The following is a 21,646-nucleotide window of genomic DNA, read 5'->3' as shown; positions in this document are numbered from 1 at the left end:
GTCCCTGGGCAGGGCACCAGCTGGGGGCATGGGGGAAAGTGAGACAAGCAGCTGGTCCAGCTGCCAGGGGGGCCCCCTGCGATCCCTGGGCCCAGGTCCCAGGGTTAGGCCGGGGTGAATCACCACCACCTGCTTACAGCGCGAGACAGCTCCTGGCAGTGCAGGCGCTCTTCTCCTGGCAGTCTACACCCCCCACTTGGGGGCACTCAGGCACCCAGTCCCTTGGCTTCTGGACACCTGCAGTACACACCCATCCGCTGCCCCCAGTTCGCCGGTGTCACCGCAGCTCAGCACTCTCCGAACCCAAGGGAAGGGAGCTCCCCAGCACAGCCCCTCTTGGGGCACAAAGGCCTGGATCCTGCTGGTGCAGGGAGCTCAGAGGAGGCAGGGGGATCTGAGGACGTTGCCATCTGCGGAGGACGGTGCGGGAAGCAGGACAGCCAGCAGCATGCTGTGTGGGAGGGGGCCCAGCTCCCCACTCTCACCCTGCTGAGCTGGGAGCTCCAGCTCCACCTCCCCCCGGCCTGCAGGGTTCTGTGTGGGCCAGATGCCTTAGACCCCTGCTCCTGCAGTGTGTCCAGCTGGAGCGAACCCACACACATCTGCCCCGAGGCTGTGCAGGGGCGGGCATGGGGCTCAGCGCTGCAGGCAGCCAGCCAGGGGGCTGGAGCCCAGAGCGGGCCGCGTCTTGGAGCAGAGCTGAGATGTTTGAGGATTAAGAGATGGCTTGACAGGTTGCTGGCTGGTCACGCTCTCCACAGAGCTCTGGGCTTGTAAAGGGTGGCAGGGCTGTGGGGGTGGCTCTTTCCATCACTTGAAGATAAACCAGCCCCCTGCAGCACAGGGTTCAGGGGAGCAGGAGGCGATGCTGGGATCTCGGCCTGCTGAGCCTTGGCAGCCGCCAGCTCCATTTGCTCAGGTAGGGCTTCCTCTGCAAACAGCAGCCCCCTTCTCTGGAGGGAGCTACTCTGGAAGCTCGGCAGCTCCCAGGGTGTTTGCCTTGAAGCGTGTGCTTATGCTGTGCCGTGTCTGAGTGTGCACATGGCTCTGTGTGCACCTCGGCAGGAGCGTGCGAGCAAGCTCCGGTGTGGATTCACCGATTCTGCTGTGTCGTGTGTGCTCAGCTCCTGGGAATGTGTGTTCCTCATCTGTACACGTATGTCTGCATGGCTGTGTGTGCTCCCGTGCGTGTGTGTGGTGCCTGTGTGCACAGTCACCTGTCCCAGTGCCTGTGTGTGCGGTGCATGTTTGCACACTCACCTGCCCCAGTGCGCATGGGGGTGCATGTTTGCACACTCACCTGCCCCAGTGTGTGTGGGGGGTGCATGTTTGCACACTCACCTGCCCCAGTGTGTGTGTGTGTGGGTGCATGTTTGCACACTCACCTGCCCCAGTGCGTATGGGGGTGCATGTGTGCACACTCACCTGCCCCAGTGTGTGTGTGTGGGGGTGCCTGTGTGCACACTCACCTGCCCCAGTGTGTGGGGGGGTGCATGTTTGCACACTCACCTGCCCCAGTGTGTGTGTGGGGGGTGCATGTTTGCACACTCACCTGCCCCAGTGCGTGTGGGGGGGTGCATGTTTGCACACTCACCTGCCCCAGTGTGTGTGTGTGGGTGCACGTTTGCACACTTACCTGCCCCAGTGTGTGTGTGGGGGTGCATGTTTGCACTCTTGCTGGTTCTCTGAGTGTCCAGGCGTAGGTGGGTGCTGGGAGCGGATGGAAAGTTTCTGAGCCCATCAGGTGCCGCTCAGTTCTCTGCCCCCGTTGAGGGTTTGTTTTATCTCCTGCATGGAGCTGCTCACCCGTCGTTCCATTCCTGGCCTTCGGAGACTGACATTTACATATTAATATTTTCTAGGGGAGCGAGTCTGTGGTGCAAGTGTCTGCTTTGTGGTTGTACATAATGTAAGTGAGATAAAGCACCCGGCTCCTCTATGAATAACTGCAAATGAAAACCCATGTGGCCATAAAAGCCTTCACATTTGCCCTGTCAGCATGTGGTACGTCGGCTAAACAACTGATTTAGCTCTTCTTTTTTCCAAGGTTTATCGCCACTTACAGAGGACATGCTCTTTGTGCGCTGCCTGTCGCTTTCTGCTCAGTTTCCCTGTCACTTCCTGTTGGCATTCCCCTATTCAGGCACCAGGAGTGATGCTCTGTGCCTAAAACGCACTGACAGACACTATTAGCTTCTAGCCGAATACATCTTCTCGCTGCTGGGGCTATTTATCTCTCCCTCGCAGAGAGCTGTTATCATGTTACCCGCCTGCTTGTTACAGCCCCTGTCATTTACTTCTGCTGAGCCTGGTGATTTTGGGTAGGGTCCCAACCGAGTCTTAGCGTGGGGGGGATGGGGGGAGCAGTGGGGGCTTGCCTGGGAAGATTTAGTTTCCATCAGAGCCCCGTGTGCTTTTTGGAATCTCACCAGCCGCTTGCAGGGACGCGAGATGGAGCTTAGGAAATAGGAGAAGCAGGTGCTAACGGGAACACGCAGCCACAAACGAGACAAGCTGTGCTAACACAGGGCACATGTAGGTCCCTGCTCGCAGCCAGCCCTCTAGCCCCTGAGAGCCGCACCCGTGGCCCATCCTATTTTGCTTGACGGTAGCAAAACTATTCCGGTACTAAGAGGTTAAATGCTTGAGCTCTCTGGGCCTGCCCTGGCTCGTGATGGGCTGACTCTGGCATAACAGCACTCAGGGGCGGCTCCAGGCCCCAGCACGCCAAGCGCATGCTTGGGGCGGCATGCCACGGGGGGTGCTCTGCCGGTCGCCGGGAGGGCGGCAGGCGGCTCCGGTGGACCTCCCGCAGGTGTGCCTGCGGAGGGTCTGCTGGTCCCACGGCTTTGGTGGAGCATCGGCAGGCATGCCTGCGGGAGGTCCACCGGAGCCGCGGGACCAGCGGACCGTCCGCAGGCACGTCTGCGGGAGGTCCACCGGAGCCGCGGGATCGGCGACCGGCAGAGCGCCCCCCCGCGGCGTGCTGCCGTGCCTGGGGCGGCGAAATGGCTAGAGCCGCCCCTGAGAGCACTGCCTCCTGATTTACTCTGGTGACTGGGAGAGGAGAACCGGGTTCTGTGTCATTCTGACTGCATTGCTTTGCAGTGCTGCTCTCAGGTCATGGTGCCCAGGTGAAGTGTGGATGTGATGGACCAGGTGTGTTCCTCCCCCACACCATCCCCAGGCTCTGCCAGTGCCCTTCAGCCTGGACATCTCCATCTCGACCATGTGGCAGCCCCTGTGCCTCTAGGGCATCTCCTGAGCTGAGCCAGTTCTTCATGCCAGGGAGAATTGGCCACCAGAGCTGGAACGACCGAGTCCTTCCTCCAAGGACTGAAGCCAGGCTGCCGAAGTGAGTTAGTGCCTCAAGCCATTTGCTTTGAGCGGTGCCGTTTCCTGGCCCTGCCTTTGAAGCCCCGGCTTAGGGCTCACCACACCCATCCTGAGAAGGGAACGTGCCGCGGTGCAGCCGGCTTTTACAGCGCATCCTTAATGCGCACACAGCCACACAAAGCAGCTCACAGGGGAACCAACTGGAGGGAAGGCGCAGAGGCAGACTGGGAAGAGAGACGGAAAAGTGACCAACATCCCCCACTTCCATGCCTTGATTTCAGCCCGAACAGAGCCTGGGGACAGTGGGCAGAGGCGGGGGTGAAACTGACTGGATTCTAATGTGAAAGTGACCAGCCTCCTTTCACCATCAATCTGAGAGCTGAGAGCTCAGTGAGAGAATCGGGAGAGGAGGTGGTTAAAGTCCCTTCAGTGTGGAAGTGCTGCTTGTAGCGGAGAGAGAGAATTAATTACATCCTTCAATCCGGGGGGGACAGATCCTTGGGGGGTGGAAACTGGCTCCTTTCATATCAGTGCTGATTTACACCAGCGGAGGATCTGGCTCAGGACTTTGACCCCAGCGGTGTGGCTTCGTTGAAGTGGTAGGGCCAGAATGACACGTGCTCAGCGCTGGCTGCCGAGAACAGCAGCCGCTGTGGGGGGCACCCTAGAAAACCCGGCCCTGTCATCTAGGGGCCTGAGCTCTTGTGGAAATGTGGCTCCTAGGGGCTCAAAGGGGGAAGAGACTTCCAGAGCGATGGGGCAGAGCAGGGGCTGGAGGAGCAGAGTGAAGAGATCAGGGACCTGCAAGGCGATCATTGCACACTGGCTTTGCAGAGCAAGGGGGTTCTGGCTCTCAGTTCTAAGGCGCCCACCGGTGGCTTCTAGGGAACAGCGCTACCCGTGTGACCTGCTGTTGAGGGGGTCTCAGGTCCTGCTTGGTGCTGATTCCTGGAGGATGAGAGTTATTGCAGCTCCCAGCTACAGAGCTATGGCTCTTTGCTCACGCTGCAGCAGCTCTGGAGGTCCCCGGTGGGTCACAACTGCCCTGTGGCTATCTTTCAGCAAGATCCCAGGCGTACAGGCCAGCCCGTTGGTACTCCACTGCCCTCTGCTGGAAGGCACCGGAACCACTCAGCCATGGGCCATAGGGCTTGTAGAGCGCGGGGAGAGTCTCTTTTAGCTCCACCGCTGGGATCTGAGCGTGTGTGTGTGAGACGTTCCCTGTGGCTGTGGGTCTCCAGCACAGGGAGATCCTGCCACGCTCTGGTTGGGGCAGCTTTCCTGCAGCGTCTGTTTCGGACGGTCACGCTGGTCAGGAGGGAAGAAGGAAGGCCCTGCACTCACAGGAATAGCTGAGTGCTTGACATATTCCCCGGGGCGGCTCTGATTGCTGGGGGTAAGCTGAGCCCTGACGTAAGGCATTTGCTCCATCCCAGAGCCGGCCCCTTCTGAGCAGAAAGCAGGCCTGGCGCGTGGAGGGGACGGCATGGCTGGGGTCCTGGGGCTGGCTGGGCAGTGACACGGAGAGAGGGGCTCTGCAGGGCTGCTCGCGTGGCCTTTGGCTGCTGGCACTGGGACGCCCTGTCCTCTTGTGCCAATGGCACCGGTTGCTGGAAGCTCCCTCCAGCCTCCTCCCCCTCCATAACCTGCCCACTAACTGCCAGCTGGGCGCAGGGAGGGCCCCGCGCCTCTGGAATCAGCTGGCGCCTGCTGGAAAATGTAGCAGCTGCTCTGTGCCATTTACAAACTGAGAAATATGAGACCCCCCCTGCCCTCCCTTGCCCCTCCTCTGCCGTCCCCACTGCACTCCCCACTGCACTCCCTTCCTCCCCTCCCACTCTGCCCTTCACTCTGCCCTCCTCCTCTGCCCTCCGCACTGCCCTCCCTTCCCCCCCCTCCTCTGCCGTCCCCACTGCACTCCCCTCCCCCGGCCCCCTCCTCTGCCGTCCCCACTGCACTCCCCTCCCCCGGCCCCCTCCTCTGCCCTCCCCACTGCACTCCCTTCCCCTCCCCCGGCCCCCTCCTCTGCCCTTCACTCTGCACTCCCCTCCTCTGCCCTCCGCACTGCCCTCCCTTCCCCTCCCCGGCCCCCTCCTCTGCCCTTCCTCTGGCCTCCCTCCTCTGCCCTCCCCACTGCCCTCCCTTCCCCTCCCGGCCCCCTCCTCTGCCCTCCCCACTGCACTCCCTTCCCCTCCCCAGCTCCCTCCTCTGCACTCCTCCCCGCCCCTTTCTCCTTCCTCTGCCCTCCCACTGCACTCCCTCCACCCTTCTCCTTCCTCTGCTCTCTCCACTGCACTCCCCGCCCCCCTCCCTCCTTCTCCTCTTCTGTCCTCCCCACTGCACTCCCCTCCCGCATCCCCCTTCTCCTTCCTCTGCCCTCCCCACTGCCCTCCCCTCCATTCTCCTTCCCCACCCCCATCCCCCTGCCCTCCTCCTTCACTCGCCTCCCCGTTCACCCACTTCCATCCCCAACCTTCCTCCTCTGCCCTCCCCTTCCCAACTCCTGTATTCCTTTCCCCTGCACTCCTCTGCTTTCCTGCCTCACCCAGACCCAGCACCTCTCTAGCCTCTCCCACCCACAGACCAGGAGTGCAGGCTGGGTCCTAAACGTGCCATGTTCCCCAGGACTGCCGAAGGAGGGAACGGAGGGTGACATTTTGCAGGGTCTCATCTGGCCCTCGCCTGGGGGTGCTGAGGGAGGCTGCCTTGGTCCAGCCATCTGTGGGGCAGAAAGAGCGGCCGGGGGCATGTCCCTCAGGTGCCGCCCTGACTAAGGAGCAGACCCGCTCCTCTGGGGTATAGCCCAGGATTGCTCCCAGCTGCTTCTCCCAGGCCTGTGCTGCAGAGATCAGGGTGATGCAATACCGGTGGGGGGGGAGTGTTGGCAAGAGCCTGCAGGTTATTGCTCGGGTTGTGTGCGCACAGAATTGGCCTGCCTTCAAGCTGGCCCCAGGCCAAGGACCATGCACCTGGTGCTGGAGCGCACCCGCTCTGCTTGCTCTCAGGACAATGCAGAGTAACAGGAGAATTCCAGTTCAGAGTCTTGTATTGTCTTTCTGGGGCTAGAGATCCTTATCTGCCCTCCTGGCTGCCAGGCGAGGTGACACAACAGCACAGGTAGCAGGCAGGCCTGGCCCATTGTGCAGAGATTGTGTAGATAAGTGTGCAGACAATGCTCCCCAGGGAGCAGCACCTCTGTGACCTTTTCCCTGCAGCCGCCCCAGGCGGGGGCGGGCCTGGCTGAGGTTTGTCCCACCTCAGCTGCTGCTACGCAGCTGCTGGTTCTGTCACATCCCTGTGTGTCCCTACCCCAGAATGGAGCTAGCGAGCTCAGCCGGGGCAGATCCTGCCATGAGGGCTGGAGGCCGGCTCTCCGGCTAACTCGCACGCTAACGATAGCTGCATAGCCACGGCGGTGCCGGTGGCAGGAGGAGCTAGCGGCTGGAGTACAATCCCATCGGAACCTGGAGGCAGGTCCGTGAGGCAGCAGCCCCTGTGCTGCCCCGGCTGCACAAGCTAGCGAGGGCATGTCTGTCCTTCCAGCTGCAGTAGAGGCTCATGCCCTAAGCTCCAGAGGTCCCAGGTTCGATCCCGCCCGCCAGCAACTGGGGTCTGTCGGTGTTACAACTGCAGCGTCGACCTGTCCGGTGTGACACTGGGTGAACCTGCCACAGCTTTCCTGACTCTGGGATTAAAGCCCTCTGCAGAGAGTGGGGTTTTTCCCTCCCCTGGGGGAACCTCCCCCCCATGTTGTGCCCTGCATGGGGATAAGATGGGCCTTGCCTTGGGAAGTTACTGCGCTGAGTTACGCTAGTGCCGTGTGTCTGCCCCGGGGCTTGCACTGATCTCACGCCGGCTGCGCAGTGGACCCAGGGCAGGGTTTGGCCTCGTTGTGTCCAGGCTGGATTTGGAGCAGTGCAGCTGCATCATGCATCTGATGTATAAATCACGTTTGGTTGGGATGGGTACGTTCCCCCTCTCCCCCGTGGAGGGCAGCCATCTCGGGGCACAGTTCCCTTCCTGGTGCAGCATCCGGCCCAGGCGACGCAGTGTCAGTTCCCGTCAGGGGACGATAGCCCGATTGGGTCACTTCGGCGCCTGTTACGTGACCGTTCCCCTGGTGATGGGCAGAGCCCTGGCCCAGCCAGCCGGGTTCTTCCTGCCTCTAGCACCATTGCTGGGGATAAAGAGCAGGCTGCCCGGCAGTAGCTGAGTTTTCTGGTTGATGTGCGAGTGAGGAGAAGCTCCCCCATTAGCTCTGCAGGGATGAGCCTTGGTTTTGTCAACAGAGGTGAAATTCAGGGGAAACATGAGGCCTAAGGAACACTGCCATCCCGGTGCTTAGTGTAAAGCCCTTTGCTGCCCCGGGGTCAAGTGCCCCCGGAGCAGGCTGATGTGCCAGGGACGTGGTATGGGAAGGGGCCCTTTTGCGGTAGGGTGGCCGGGGCGGCATTCTGTGCATCACTTGGCATGGCGAGATGGTGTGCCTGCCCAGAGCACTCCAGGAGGCGATGTCTGGTCTTGAAATAAACCAGGGCGCTGTTTGAAACAGCGGACTAGCCCCGGCCGGCCGTGAAAGAGGGAGTTTCTAGGAGGAAATGCTGTAGGCCAGGTGTCAGCACAGGGTGTGTGTAAAGAGGTGCCCTAGTGGGGCATGCAGGCTTGGGGGGAGTCGCGGCAGACGGCTAGGGGGAGGTGAGACTGAGGATTTGCACATGCAGACCCCACGTGTGTTTTTACAGACATGGTTGGGTGCTCCTTGCCCTGTGTTTTCTTCCTGGAACCGTTGTCCTCTCTGAAGGCCACGGTGAAGGCTGCTGGGTCCATGGTTAGATCGCCGGGCTGGATCTGGTTGGTAGGTGAAGGGGACGTGTTTCTAGCGCTGGCCATGAAAGCAACTGGCTGCTCCTGCTTGGGGCTGTCCCGCAGGCGAGCCTGGGATGGCTGCAGAGACAGCCAGGTCAGGGCTCTGGTTTGGGAGGAAGCTGCCCACCCACCTGTGGTTAGATGCGGAACTGCACTGCCTGGCTCCGGAGGGAGTCCCCTCTCCAGGGGGCGGCTGAGATGGCCTAAGGGAGGGCAGGGCTCTGGCAGAGAGGCCAGGCTCCCACCCACGGAAAGGAGAGGGATGATGATGGCTGATGCACCGCAAGCAGCTGGCTGTGGAGAATCACACCATGAGGGCCAGGGGTTCCTGCTCGTAATGAGTCAGCATGTGGGTGGGAAAGTGCCTCACAACAAATTCCCCTGCCCTTCCTAGCAGCACCCGAGGGGGTTCTGATCCGCTCGCCCAGCCACAGTCTCGGTCACAGCCCAGTGGGGTTGCATCACCGCATGCCCTGCTTGCAGATGGGGGTTTTCACAAGAGCTTTCCCGTCTGAGCTGCACGCCTTTCCCTTGGGGGCTGGGAGGGGGGCGGTCTCCCAGTGCAGGGAAGCCACATTGTCCTGGGGGTTGGGGGCAGAGCGAGGAAGGTTGTTTACATCGGTGGAGCTTTTGTTTCCTTTCCGCACCTTCACCACCTGCCCCAGGGGAAGCAGTTAGCGATTTGTTAGTCAAAGCAGATGAGGCTTCCTGGAGCCCTCTTCCTGCCCTGCTGTGAGCATGCCAGGGTCAAAACCAGGGCACTGCCCCATGGCTGGGATGGATCGTGGGCCCCTGGGCAGGGGTCTCCTGGCTGGATCCCGGGGCTGGAGGGATCTGTGCGCTGAGGAGAAAGCTAAGGGGTCTCTCTTTGAATTAGCAAGGGGACTGCTCAGCTCTGCAGATTGGTCATGGGATAATGGAGCTTCTGCTTCTAGTCCCCCATGGGACTCCAGCTTGGGCTCGGGGGAGTCATCGGGCGGTTCGGTGACGTGTCTGCCCGGGTCTCGTGGCAGGACAGAGGTGAAAGTTCAAAGGGCAGGCTGTGGAGGCTGCACCTGATGGGGGCTCCTTTGGGCTCGGACGCACCGTGGCAGCGGGGCTGGCCTCTGAGCAGCACTCACAGAGGGCCATCCGTGGTCTCCCCGCCTCCGGGAGCTCCTTCCCCGGGTCACCAGGCCGGGGTCTGCCAGAAGTGGCTCGGCACAGTGGCGGGAGAGACCTGCTCTAGCTCAGCAGGGATTAACGCGGATAAGCGATGGCCTGTCACGGAGGAGGTTGGGGGTGAGATGATCGCAGTGGGCCCGCCTGGCCTTGGGCTCCATGACTCCGTTCCCTTCAGCAGAGGGAGGTGGAGCAAGGCCGTAGCAGGTGTAAAACCCGGGACTCCCTGGCTCCCAGACTTGTGACCACTAGACCAGGCGCCTGGCCCAGTGCTGTTGCATCAAGGTGCAATGACATAGCAAAGCACTTCCTGGGGCATCGCCTCTATTCCTCCCCATACCAAGAGAGTAATGGTACCCGAGCAGCGGTACCTGGGTATTCTCAGTGTATTCAGGCAGGGTATTCCTCGGGTACGCCCGGCAGCAGTACCTGGGTATTGTCAGCAGTGACACGTGCCTGGCGCGCTTTGTGGGGAGGTGTGAGTCCCTCTGGCAGTAGTACTCGGGTAGTCTCAGTACTGGCATTCAGGCAGCATACTGGAGTACTGCCAGCCGGAGGAAGGGAGCGCTAGGCCCTGCTCCCTCAGAAATCGCACAGCCCCTCGTGATAAATAAAGAAGTTAACACCCTACCCGAGCTGGTAATTAGCTTTTAACCTGTACTAGCAGTTAACTCCAAAAGGCAATCATTTTTTCCGGGGAGCTGGTGGTGTAGAAAGGACTAAACATGGCCAATTTTGTTCAGGATGAATTAAGACTTGCAAATGTAAAATGAGTTCATCTATTTAATTAAGTAACAGCAATATGGATGGTAAATTAAGTTAACGGTGGACGTGCCAAAACAGGGTTATAAAAATCATGTCCTCTTAGGAGTGATTTCTGGATCTGTCTGGCTGCTCTTCGCCTTGACCTCCTCGCTTCTAGTACCCAGGTGGGTGCGTTAGATCGATGGATGGCGGAGCCAGCAGCTCCAGTGCCCCCCTCTCCTCCCCGCCTCCGGTAAACGTGCTGAATTATTAATCGGCTGCTTTAAATGGCCGCTGGCTTGGCAGCCATCTCACCTTCCGGCACGACCTTCGCGCAGGCAGCCCCAGCTGCACCGGGGCGGGGGCGGGGGGGCGCAGACCTGCCCCGTGACAGTGCTCTGCTGAGCGGCCAAGTGATTTATGGGGGATGCCGTTGTGAGAGGGGCGTGGGCACAGACCACAGCGGAGCGAGAGCGTTGCGTGGAGGCAGCGGCTGCCCGGGCTGGAGGCTCAGGCTCGGGGTGGGAATCGGGCCTCCCGCGGCCTGTTCCCAGCTCTAGCACTGACCTCGGGTGAGTCACTTCCCCTCTGTGGGCCTCGCTCTCGAGCGGGGATTTCCCTGCGCTGGTGGCAGGGCTGTTTGCACAGCGGATGGAAGGGGCTGGGCTGGGCCGGACGGGGGTGTGGGATGATGCCAGGGGGTTCTGTCGAAGGCCCCAGGCTGGAGAGAAGGTCGGGGGAGTTGTCTCATGTCAGGAGAATGGTGCTGGCGATTCAGCGCACAGAGCAGGCAGCTTTCGGCCGCCACCCACTCCCTGCCAATGTGCTCAGCATGACCTGTAAGAAAGAGAGGACGCAGACAGTTTCCACATCCATCCTCTCTGCCTCGCCACGGAGCCTGCCAGCCCGAGGGCACTCCTGGGGCCTCTGGGCCAGCTGGAAATGGAGGGAAGTGACCCGCTCATTTCCCAGCGGCTGCCGAGCAGCCATCTTCAGAGGAGGGAGCGAATCAGAGGGCCTGTCCTGAACCAGCCAGCTCAGCATGTTGGGCTTTAGATTAAGGCTCTCCCCGTTGGGGAACCAAAGGACCCCGGCTTTGACCTTCCACTCTGCAAAGGCTGGGAGAAGGCGCCACTCCCCAACTTGGCAGTGCAGGTCTGGGCCCCGTCATCTCTAGCCTCCGTTCCTGGATTGTGCCCTTCTGATGCAGTTAATGTGCAGCAGTGGAGGTGATAGATGCTCCCGTTTCGCTAGGCTGAAGTGAAGGCGTGTAGAGAGCTCCTGGCGGTAGTGCTAACCGCCGGGGGTCTATTCTCTCCTGCTCTGGCCTGGCCCAGCTGTCATTGAGGGGAGCAGGAGTTGGGCACGTGCTCACAGACCCCTTAGGAGGTACTGGTCTGGGCCGGGCCGCTCCTTTCGGGCCGGAGGGGGAGCGCCGTCCTCACAGCGTGTCTGTGGCTCTGATTCTCTCGTTATCGTCGTCGTGCCGGGGCCGTGGGAAGACAGGAGGAGACTGGCCTCAAGGCAGGAGGATTCCTTCCCTTCCCCTTTGCACACTGGCTGCCCATGGAGCCCCGCGGCCTCTGCGAGTGCCAGCTGCTCTCAGGGCTGAATCTTCTTCCCCCACCCCCACCCCTTCCCCGTCCATTTCGCAGCAAGCCCCGGCGACGCGGCTGCGTGGGGGGGCACCTGACCACTGGCCATCCTAGCAAGGGGAAAGCACATGGGACTCCAGTTCTCGGCCGGCCGGCCTGCCGAGCTTCGCTTGGCCTCCTACACGAACCTCGTAGCTCCCTCATTCAAACCCCGCTCTGGCCGGGTTCTCTGGGGACCCCACATGGACTCATTTGGGACTCAGGCCCATCCTGAGTCTCTTTCAGACCCAGGGGGTGGATCGGGGGCTTTGTCGAACACAGGGAGATTTCACTTGTGGACCCTTTGGGGACCAACTGGCTGTCTCCTGAGGCTCTGTCGGGGACCCTCGGTGAATCAGAGCCCAGATCCGCAGTGTTCGGCAGGCTGCAGGGACTCTGAGGGGAGAGCAGGCCTCGGCTGCTCTGGGAAGGGGAAATGCAAGGCCCTGCCTCGCCCCAAGTGGTCACTGACCCCAGGAGAGCGAGGGCAACACACTCACCCCCAGCAATGCCCCTCCAACTGTGATCCAGGTGCTAGGCTACCTGCTGCGTTCTGTGCCGGCCTAGGAACGACGTCCATCGACCGCTGGAACAGCTCCAGGAGCGCTCGCCTTCAAGCCATATTGGCCGCTCTGGAGAGGAGCACACATGAATTATTGACAAAAAGGAAAGAATAAGGGGAAAGGGAGGTGCGGGGAGGGGGAAAAAAAAAAAGCAGCAGCAGCAGTGAGCGAATGTATCCTACCCAGTGATGCAATCTTAGCTGGGCTGAACTTTCCTCTCCTGCCACAGATCTAGGATCCTTTAGGGACAGCCAAAAGAAATAATAACCCTCTGATTTGTAGCTTTCCGGCTCCTGCAGCCAATGGGAGATGAGCACTGCCTCCTGCGATTACTGGTTTTTGTATGAACTATTCCCTAAAGAAATCAAACCCTTGTGAAATCCCTCCCGTGCCTCAGCCTTTGCTACGCCGCTGACCCGAGCAGCACAGATTATCGTAACGCATCTCAGCCTTAGACAGGAACAGTCATTAAAGTTTGAAAGGCAAATGGAAAATTGCTACTTGAAGCCTCCTCGCCAAACAGCCAGTCGGCTGATCAGAGTCCTCATTAATGGATCTAATGGGTAAGAAACAATTACAGCCTCCAAAGTGATACCTTTCCAGAGCGTCGTGGCTCCTTCCAGAAAACACCCATCGCCTGAAAAGGCTGGAGCCATGTGAATAGAGCTTCCCTGTGTCTGTTTCACTTCCCCGTAGACCCATCCGCATCTAGCCCCCCAGTGCGATGCACCCTGCTCAGCTGGGTGCTCCTCACCCTGCACACAGGTCCAATGCACCATTTCAGAATTGGTGGCCTGTGAGCCTCTGGGCATAGGTGGGGTTTCAGTGGTGTCTGGGCTGTTTGCTGGCCCCCTGGCTGGGGTGGGTTTCACCCATCGCCATCCCTTGGCCCCAAGAGGCCAGGCTGGGGTTTCCTTTGGAGCCCATGGGAGAGGCTTTCCCTAGTGTTCCGAACACAGGACTGGGAGCCGGGAGCACCTCAGTTCCCACTCTTTGTGTGGCTCTGGGTACATGACTCAAAGCGGGGTCAGCAGCGCCTGCCCCAGCAGGCGGAGAGGAGGCCTGGTTAGTGTTTGGGAGACATCCAGGCTCAGCGAGGCTGACAAGGAGAGCAGGTTCCCATCCCCAGCCATGCTGAGCCCGCTCTCTCTGCGGGGCTCATGGATGCCGAGAGGCTAGGATTCCTACAGGCCGGCACTGAGCCCAATTGCTAGACCCCCCCAAACCGCCCCTGACTTGCATATTCCCCTGCGGCTGGTAGACTGTGTTAGCCCCTCTGTCTGCGACAATGACTGGGTGATGGGTCTGATGCCATTCCCGAACCTGCGTGGAGTGGAGGCTCGGCAGAGAAGGGGCTAATTACAGCTTTCTGCCCTGCTAGATCCAAGCCTCACAGTCTCCCAGGACAGGATCTTGCTTTGAAATCGCTCTCCCCCATGCTGGTAGTAAAATTCTCTCCGTCCCCAGCAGTGCTGCTGCCCTGCCCCACCCAGAGGCCTCTGTGCCGGGCCTGGGAGCCAGACTGAGAACCAGCAGCTCGTTGCACAGAGGTCAGGAAATGGTTAGAGCCTCTTTGGTCACCGGCTGCACCGGGGCCTGTTTCAAAGCAGTGACCTAGAGATGTGAAAGGTTTCATATCCCAGTTGCAATTCCTCTGCGCTCCCTTCCCACCCCCGCCGCCTCCAGACAGCAATCAGCGCTCAGCCCAGACAGCCTGGGTGTATTTTTAAGACTAATTAGCTTGACAATAAAGCCCTGTAGGCAGCGCTGGGAACATTTGTAGGCACCCAGAAAATGCTGCTTGCTTTAAAGACTGGGGCCGGCTGGGCTTGTGATGAGGGTAACAGCTGGGAAATGCTGATGGTTCCAGCGTGGAAACCAGCACCCAGGCTTCCGTGCGCTCTCCTCTAAACCAAGATGCACAGGGGCAAAGGTCAGGTCGAGAGAGGAGGGAGAAAAGCCCTGGCCGGCCTGACTCTGTAGCTGGGAAGAGGAAGCTCTTTCGAATGTGGCTTTGGGTGATGCTGGAGAAACAAGAACTGTCCCCCCCACACACACCCTTCCCCGGCTCCGGGGTGAATTGGAGACAGCAGCTGAAACTGCAGCCGCTTCTCACGCTCTGCTGAGGGCCAAGCATGCAGCCAAGATGAGCTGGGGGATCCAGCGCCAGCGAGCTCCCAGCCTGTAATGCAGCCCCCCGCTGGGCAGGGCAGGGCGGGGCGGCCAGCCTGCTCCACCTTTCCAAGGAGCTCCTCCTGCCACCTCGGGGAAGCAGGCAGAATGGTCTAGTGGATCCATGCTGGATGGGGCACCAGGTGCCCTGCAGTGCAGGCGGGGCTTGGCCTTGGGAAGATCACTGAACCTCTCGGGGGTAACTGTACTACCTTTCCTCATAGGGGGAGGGGGGGTCTCCACGGGCATGCTGGTGTGAGTGTTGCTGCCGCCATCTACTCCGGTTTGGGTACAGAACACACCGGGCAGCTGCCCAGAAGGATGGGGGCTAGGGCCAGGGAAGGTCTGGAAGGGCATCGTGCCCAGGTACCATTCCCGTGGGAGGGCCGTGCCTGCACCCAAGGGTCGCTCCATCGCACTGCACACGGGAACCTGGGCTTTGCTGCTTGCCCCCAGCACCCCTTTGATTATGTTCGGCCCCCAGGACAGACAGCTTGAGGTTCCTGCCCCCACCAGGGCTGCCACTGAATCTTGGGGTGACTGAACTGCCCTGGAGCGTCCTCTCCTCGCGGCCGGGGGGGGGGGTCTGCTCTCATTCGGTGCCTGGGTGCAAGGTCCCCGGGCAGGAGCTGTGCCCAGAGAGGAGGGAAGGGACCTCTCCTGCTTTGAGCATGTTTCTGAGAGTGGGACAAAGGCCTGGCTTACAAGAGCCACTTCCCCGTTCCAGGACTTGGCTCCTGTTGGACGCAGACCCAGGCCTGGCAGCATGAGCTTGCAGGGAAGGGAGATCCCGTGCTTGTCGGACAGGGCACAGGCTGGCAGCCGGGCAGTATTCCTGGGACACATCCATCTGCCCTGAGCAGACAGGGCCTGTCTCTCTGCAGGGGAAGTGCAGCCCCCTAGGATACTCGGTTGCACGGCGCGCAGCTGGGAGCGCCAAGGTTCCTCCACGCGCTGGCTGGGGAGCTGGAGCAGGCAGCTCGGCTGAAGGTTCAGATGCTTCAGATCATTGCCTGTTAGGTTCACTCCCTCAGGGGCACCTGGCATTGGCCACTGTTGGTAGACAGATACTGGGCTAGATGGACCTTTGGTCTGACCCGGTACGGCCTTTCTTATGTTCTTATGTTCTTATGCTCTTGGGAGCACGGAGCCTGTGACAAGCACAGGCCTGCCTCGCCGCTGCGCCAGCTTCACACGCTCTCTGGTTTGCGCCATCTCTCTCCTCTGCCCACGCCTGCCTCGCCTGCAGCTTGATGGCAGATAAAAGGAGAGAGGACCCAGCATCTGTCATCGATCAAAGATGCAGCGTGCGCGCCAGTCTCCGTGTTTCCGCCTCATCGCTGCTAGAGCTAGACAAGAAAGGGCGGCCAGGTCAGCCGGTCCCTTTGCTCCTCCTCGGCCAGGGCAGATTGCGCCCTACGGAACGTCCTCAGCACGCTGAGCAATCCAGCTGGAAATAACAGGGCCCCCAGCAACTCCCGGGGCTGGCAGGCTAATTGAGCTCACTGCCTGTCCATCCCCATGCACACCGTCTGCCTGTCTGTCCATCTGCCCTGTGACACCCCCACTGGGGAAATCCTGAGCAATTCCTGCCCCTCCTGGAGGCTGAACAGCATTGAAATACCTGGGGATGACTTCCCAGCTTGTTTGGCCAAGCTGCGTAAGCGGGTTGTGTTCGGACCGCTGCAGGGCCGGCGGGGAATCAATCTCACGCCGAGCCGGGGGGTTGCAGCGGGGTGGCTGGCGGGCAGGCGAAGGGCTGAGGTGCCTTGCTGGGAAAAGCACAACGTGGTTTGAACGTTTAAGCCTCCGCTCGCTCTGTATGTTCCCTGGCAGTTGCTGAGCTGAGCGAGAGGCAGGCTGCTCTCAGCCCGGAGAAGGTGGCTGAGAGGTGGGTGCAGCAGTGGCTGGAAGTGTTGAGGCTCTTCCCTGCCGCACCGGGCGTATTGAAGGGCTAGGGAGCAATCTGCCAGCGTTTGAACCGTGCGTAACGGGGCTTGATTTCTCCCTGCCTACCCCCTCTTTCGAGCAATGGACGTGGCAGCTGCGTGGCTTTGTTTATGTGTAGGACCTAGACAAAGTGTTGGCAGATGGTTTTTACTCATTCAGAGCAGGATGGGTTCATTGTAAAAATCAGTGGGAGAGGCCAGCTCCTCAGCATAGCGCTATTGAAACCCATAAAGCGAGGCTGATTTACACCCCCTGAGGATTCCCGGTTAGGCTGGTGTAAATCTGGAGTAATCCCTGTGAAGGCAGTGGATTACTCCAGACTTCCGCTGCTGTACCCAAGAGCAGCATTTGACCCTCCCCTTTTACCAGGCAGCCTGCGGGGTAAGCAGCGCACAGGGTGAGTGAGCGTCAGGCCTGTGCTGAGCTGCCCAAGGGAGTGGAGCTGGGAGTGGCGGCCTGAAAGCGGGCAAAGGGGAGCTCAGGCTGAGCCAGAAGGGTGGTGAATGGGCTGTGGGGAGGCGCTGGAGGCTTTTGCAATGTGCACCCCAGAGAGAACCCCCGGTGCATTCTGGGGGAAAATCCCCCCCTGTGCAGAGAGCCAGCACAAGCAAGGTCAGCCCTCCGTTCCTGGCTGCGACCGCAGGGGCCGGGTACGGGTTGGGTTGAGCCCTGCCCTGCTTATAGGTCAGTGCAAAGACCCCGGAGAGTCCCTCCCAATGCCACCAAGGCGGGGACACATCAGAGAGTGTGGGCTGGGATTTCCCAAGGAGCCGAGATTCCTGGGGGATTTGGGCATCATTCCCTTAGGCTCATTGGAACATACCACCCAAAATGACTGCCAGGAAAGGGGGCCGTCTGCCAAGGAGATGGGGTATGTGTGAGAGACTGGAATATACTATTCTACTTACGTTGGAGGCAGAGGGAACTTGGGTGATTAAAAAGCTGATTTCTTTTCCCAGCGACTAGTGGGTTTGTCATCACGTCGTAATTAGCCAGTTACACAGCCATATGTTTTATTCATGAGTTAGGGGGACGGTGTCAGAGGAACAATCCTTATTTTATCTATCTATCTATCTATCTATCTATCTATCTATCTATCTATCTATCTATCTATCTATCTATCTATCTATCTATCTATCTATCTATCTATCTATCTATCTATCTATCCCCAGACACCCCCTCTATCTATCTATCTATCTATCTATCTATCTATCTATCTATCTATCTATCTATCCCCAGACACCCCCTCTATCTATCTATCTATCTATCTATCTATCTATCTATCTATCTATCCCCAGACACCCCCTCTATCTATCTATCTATCTATCTATCTATCTATCTATCTATCTATCTATCTATCTATCTATCCGTAGACACCCCCCCCCCCTCTCTCTCTCTCTATCTATCTCTCACACACACACACTCTCTCTCTCTCTCTCTCTCTCTCTCTCTCTCACTTCATTTCCCCCCTGGGGAATGTTGCCTAAAGAAACCACTGCCTCCCTGCTCATTCCCCATCCAAATCGGAGGCTATAGATGGTTTTGTGGGCCTGGCTGGGACTCAAATTGGTTTAAAAATATGGATTTATGTCTGTATTCTGCATTGTCAAAGGTCAATGAGAACAGGAAATCGTTGCTGAGTTTCTTATTTAATGTAAGGCAGTCGCCAGTGCTGCTTTGATTATTTTGTTTGTTTGATTTCTACACACACACACACGTTCCTAGTGCCCATTACACACACACACACAGAGGTTTCTAGTGCCTCTGACTCACCACACTCTGACTGTGGGTCCAGCTGGTGCCAGGCAGTCAATGGGGAGTCCTTCCCGTGGTTTGCTCCTGCCCTCCAGTACTACTGCACCTGTCCTGACACCTGTCCCATAGTCTGTGCTTAACGTGGTTTGAAGAAAGCGGGGAGCGCAGTCCAGTTCTGGCAGAAGTTTATGGCAATCAGAAGAGGGGCCTCACCTCTTCCCATGGTCGCAGGCTGCCTGAGGCAGGCTAGAGCCCAGCTATCCAGAAGTTCAGGCACTACCTGATGCTTCACCCAGCGTTATAATTGTATAGGGACATAGGCAGGCCTGGGCAGGTTTCATTTCTCAGGGGGCTTTGTACATGTTCCCTTTGGTTCCGGCTTGCGTGGGTTGGGCCTTCCAGCCCTTCCCTTGGGAGATTGCGCCCCCATTTCAGAGAGCTGTCGTGAGCCGGAGTGTCCCTTCCTTGGTGCCATCCCCTGGCTTGCAGAGCAAGGTGCTGGAAAACTCCTGCTGTCCCTCCTCACCTCAGAGACCTCAGTCCCTGCTGTGACCTGCAGGAGTGCTCATAAAATCCACCCTGAGCTTCTGAGGGTTCGCTGGCTTGGAAGAGCCGCATTCCTTTGAATGGGACCTGTTTTGCTGCCTGGAGCCTTTGCAGGTCAAAAAATGTTCCCGTCAAATTACAGCAAAGGTTGGGCCCTGGTGGTGAGTGTGATCTCCCCTCCTCCTCTCCCCACAGGAAACCTGGTTGTTTCAAGCACAGGGCCGCATGCCCCTCTCTGGGTCACTCCTGGGCACATTCCCGGGTGGTTTCAGCCCATCCGGAGAGAGGAGGGTAGAGCCGGGTGCACCAGTTGCAGGTTTGACTGGCCTGTTTGGTTCTCTTAGCTGCTTGGTAACGAGGTTTGCCCTAGGCAAGCACAGCAGGAGAGGCAGGGTGCGAACAGGCGCCAAGGTGAATGTGGGCAGCATTCAGCATCCGTATATCACTGTATGTACCCAAATAGGTTAGGCCCATGTACGTAGCTCATAAGAGCTTGTATAACTCATGGGAGAGACAGGGCTTATTTTCCTCCTGTCACCGAGGCTTTCACTTTAACTCAGAGCTGAGATCTAATCTGAATGCTCCGTGCATGCACAGCTATGCCCTCTGCTTGCTTTGCTGCGCTGTGGGAATGAGGCGCTCCAACCCTGCCCTACTGGGTCAGCGCAGGGGCCTGCTTAGCGCATGCCACCTAGGCGGGATCTGGGTCAAAGTGAAAGGAGTTGCAGCGTTCTCAGCATGGCACCGCTTTCCTTCCCTGCCCCCGCCCGCTTTCTGATGGTCCACGTGGCACAGCCTGCTAAGGAGTGGACTTGCGGGAAGGAGGCAGGTCAGAATGGCAGGAGCTCTGCCCTGGCCTCCCTGGCACTGCGGGTTGCAAAGAAAACAGAGGGAGAGAACCCTGGGAACAAGTTTCCCCACCTGTCAGAACGCAGGCAGCAAGGAAGGGATCCCAGCACGTATGGCTCAGGGTTTGCCAGGGGGAAATGTTACCTGTTCGCACTCAGTGTCAGGAACAAGCTGTGTCTATTGCAAAGTCATAAATAAGATCAGGAGACCAGGAGCCATTTGTCAGGGGTTATGGCAGAAGCTTGCCCAAGGATTTAAAGTTGAAAACCCCCATCTAGGACCTCAGGAGCTCTGCCACAGACCAACTGAGTGAGTTTGGTCTGAAGGTCTCTGTGCCCCAGTTTCCCAATCAGTAAAATGGGGATTAGCCTGACCTACCTCACAGGGGTCAGTTTGATAACGTTTGCAATGGGCTTTGAGAGCCTCAAATGATACGTGATGGGAGAACTGAAGGGACCGGGCAGGCTGATCGCAGCTCTACAAACATACAAAGTGCTACAGTTTACCCCACTCCCACTGTGTGTTTGTAGGACATGGGGTGGGTCACCTGCTTTTGTGTGTCGGCTGCTACATCCAGACGTGAGCTCACACAGGCCCTCACCAGACACTGGCGCTCCCAGGCAGACAAGGTATCTGATCATGGTTTGGTGTGGCCGGCAAGAGGCCAGAGTGCAGGGTATGGGTCAGGCCATGGGGAGGGTGTAGCAGGGCCTATGGGAAGTAGCGCTGCTAGCGTTGGGCTATCTCCGAGGCTTCCTGCTAAAGGCAGACCTTGCTGCTCTGGAGGGTTTGAAAAGGAGACGGGCAGATGCTGCCGCGTGCCAGTGAGATCTGAGTCATCCTGCTTCAGGAGCTCTCGGCTTGGCAACCTCAGCGTTCTCGGTTACTTACAAAGTGGGGAGAGGGTCTGTTTTTACCCCGTTCGGACACCTTGCCTGGCCAGTCTCCCTGCTATGGCATTGTCTCCTCCGCTAGAGGGCCCCTCTGTTGCAGCGCAGATCCAGATGCAGTAGTTAGCTCACAGCTGATCCTGAGAGCGGAAAGGCCCTGGCATCCCATGAAGAGAGAGGAGTCGGGTTTGCTTTGCTTTTCTCCGGCCTGGCCTGGCTGTCAGCTGGCTGCTCTGTGGTTTTGCGTTTGTTACCTCTAGGCCTCCTGGGAGATGAATACACCCCAGGATTGCCACTGGACGCTGAGCACGCTTCTGTAAGAGTTTAAAGGGCACTTGGCAGATGCAGGGGAAATATTCCATCGAAAACGCCAAACCCCGGAGGGGCTCCCTGAGCCGGATTATTCACCCCACCCTTTGGCGCTCCGTACACAAAAGCAAACAATGGCTCGTTTCCAGGTGGCCAGTTCCCGCTGCCTGGCATCGTTTCCCTTCCCATCGCCGAACCCTGGACGCTCTGGCCTGGGGAGGGTGAGCGTGAGTGGGCAGTGCACAGATTGGCAGGGGAACTGTGCTTCTGTAGCAGAGCTCTGAGCTGGGGCGGAAAGTGTGTCGGAGGGAGATGGTGATGCATGGCCAGCGGCTCCTGCCAAACAGGTCGAGTTAGCCCCCCGAGCCTCTCTGTAGCACCTCGCTAATATCACCCGGCCAGTGCCTAGGGCTCTGCAGCCGTGCAAACAGCAGCCAGTTCATCCCCTCGTCCCACTGGGAAGTGGGTCAGGATTGGCAGCCTCAGATGACAGATTTGGAAACTGAGGCCCGGAGGGGAAAGCGATTTACCTGGGCCACATGGCCAGGATTTGAGCTGTGGCTCTCAGACCCACGCTCTCGGCGCATGCCGTGTGATCTATGGCCTCCCAATCGGACCAACCTTCTACTGGGAACTTTCCTCTTTGGCCTCGTCTTTAAAAACCTTGTTCAAGTGAAGCAAGAATCTGTGTAGCTCAGGAGCCGTGAGCGGGCTCACAGACGTTTCCTTCTCCTGCTGAGCCACGGGAGGTTGGCCGGGGGTGAGGAATCAGGGCGTCGGTTAGTTCGGTTGGGTTTCAGATGTTGCAAGGCACAGAGCTCCTTCAGGCAGGCCCATTTCTCAATCCGGCGGCCCAGTGCTGCACCGCATG

General features: G+C 58.9%; 1 protein-coding gene and 1 long non-coding RNA gene across 3 annotated transcripts in view; one reads left to right on the top strand and one right to left on the bottom strand.

Moving 5' to 3' along the window:
• Nucleotides 1-21,646, top strand: part of GSE1 (Gse1 coiled-coil protein) — a 232,194-nt gene that overhangs the window by 97,666 nt on the left and 112,882 nt on the right. The window lies entirely within an intron of this gene.
• LOC120384279 lies at nucleotides 10,481-12,578 on the bottom strand. Its single transcript, XR_005588730.1, has 3 exons — nucleotides 12,487-12,578; nucleotides 12,242-12,373; nucleotides 10,481-10,944 (listed from the first exon to the last, which is right to left on the bottom strand). It is a non-coding gene; the product is annotated as an uncharacterized LOC120384279 (long non-coding RNA).

Source organism: Mauremys reevesii, linkage group 16 (genome assembly GCF_016161935.1).
Source record: "Mauremys reevesii isolate NIE-2019 linkage group 16, ASM1616193v1, whole genome shotgun sequence".
In the NCBI taxonomy this organism is placed as follows: Eukaryota; Metazoa; Chordata; order Testudines; family Geoemydidae; genus Mauremys; species Mauremys reevesii.
Note: the sequence above shows the minus strand (reverse complement) of the source record. Positions and strands in the feature narration are given on the sequence as shown.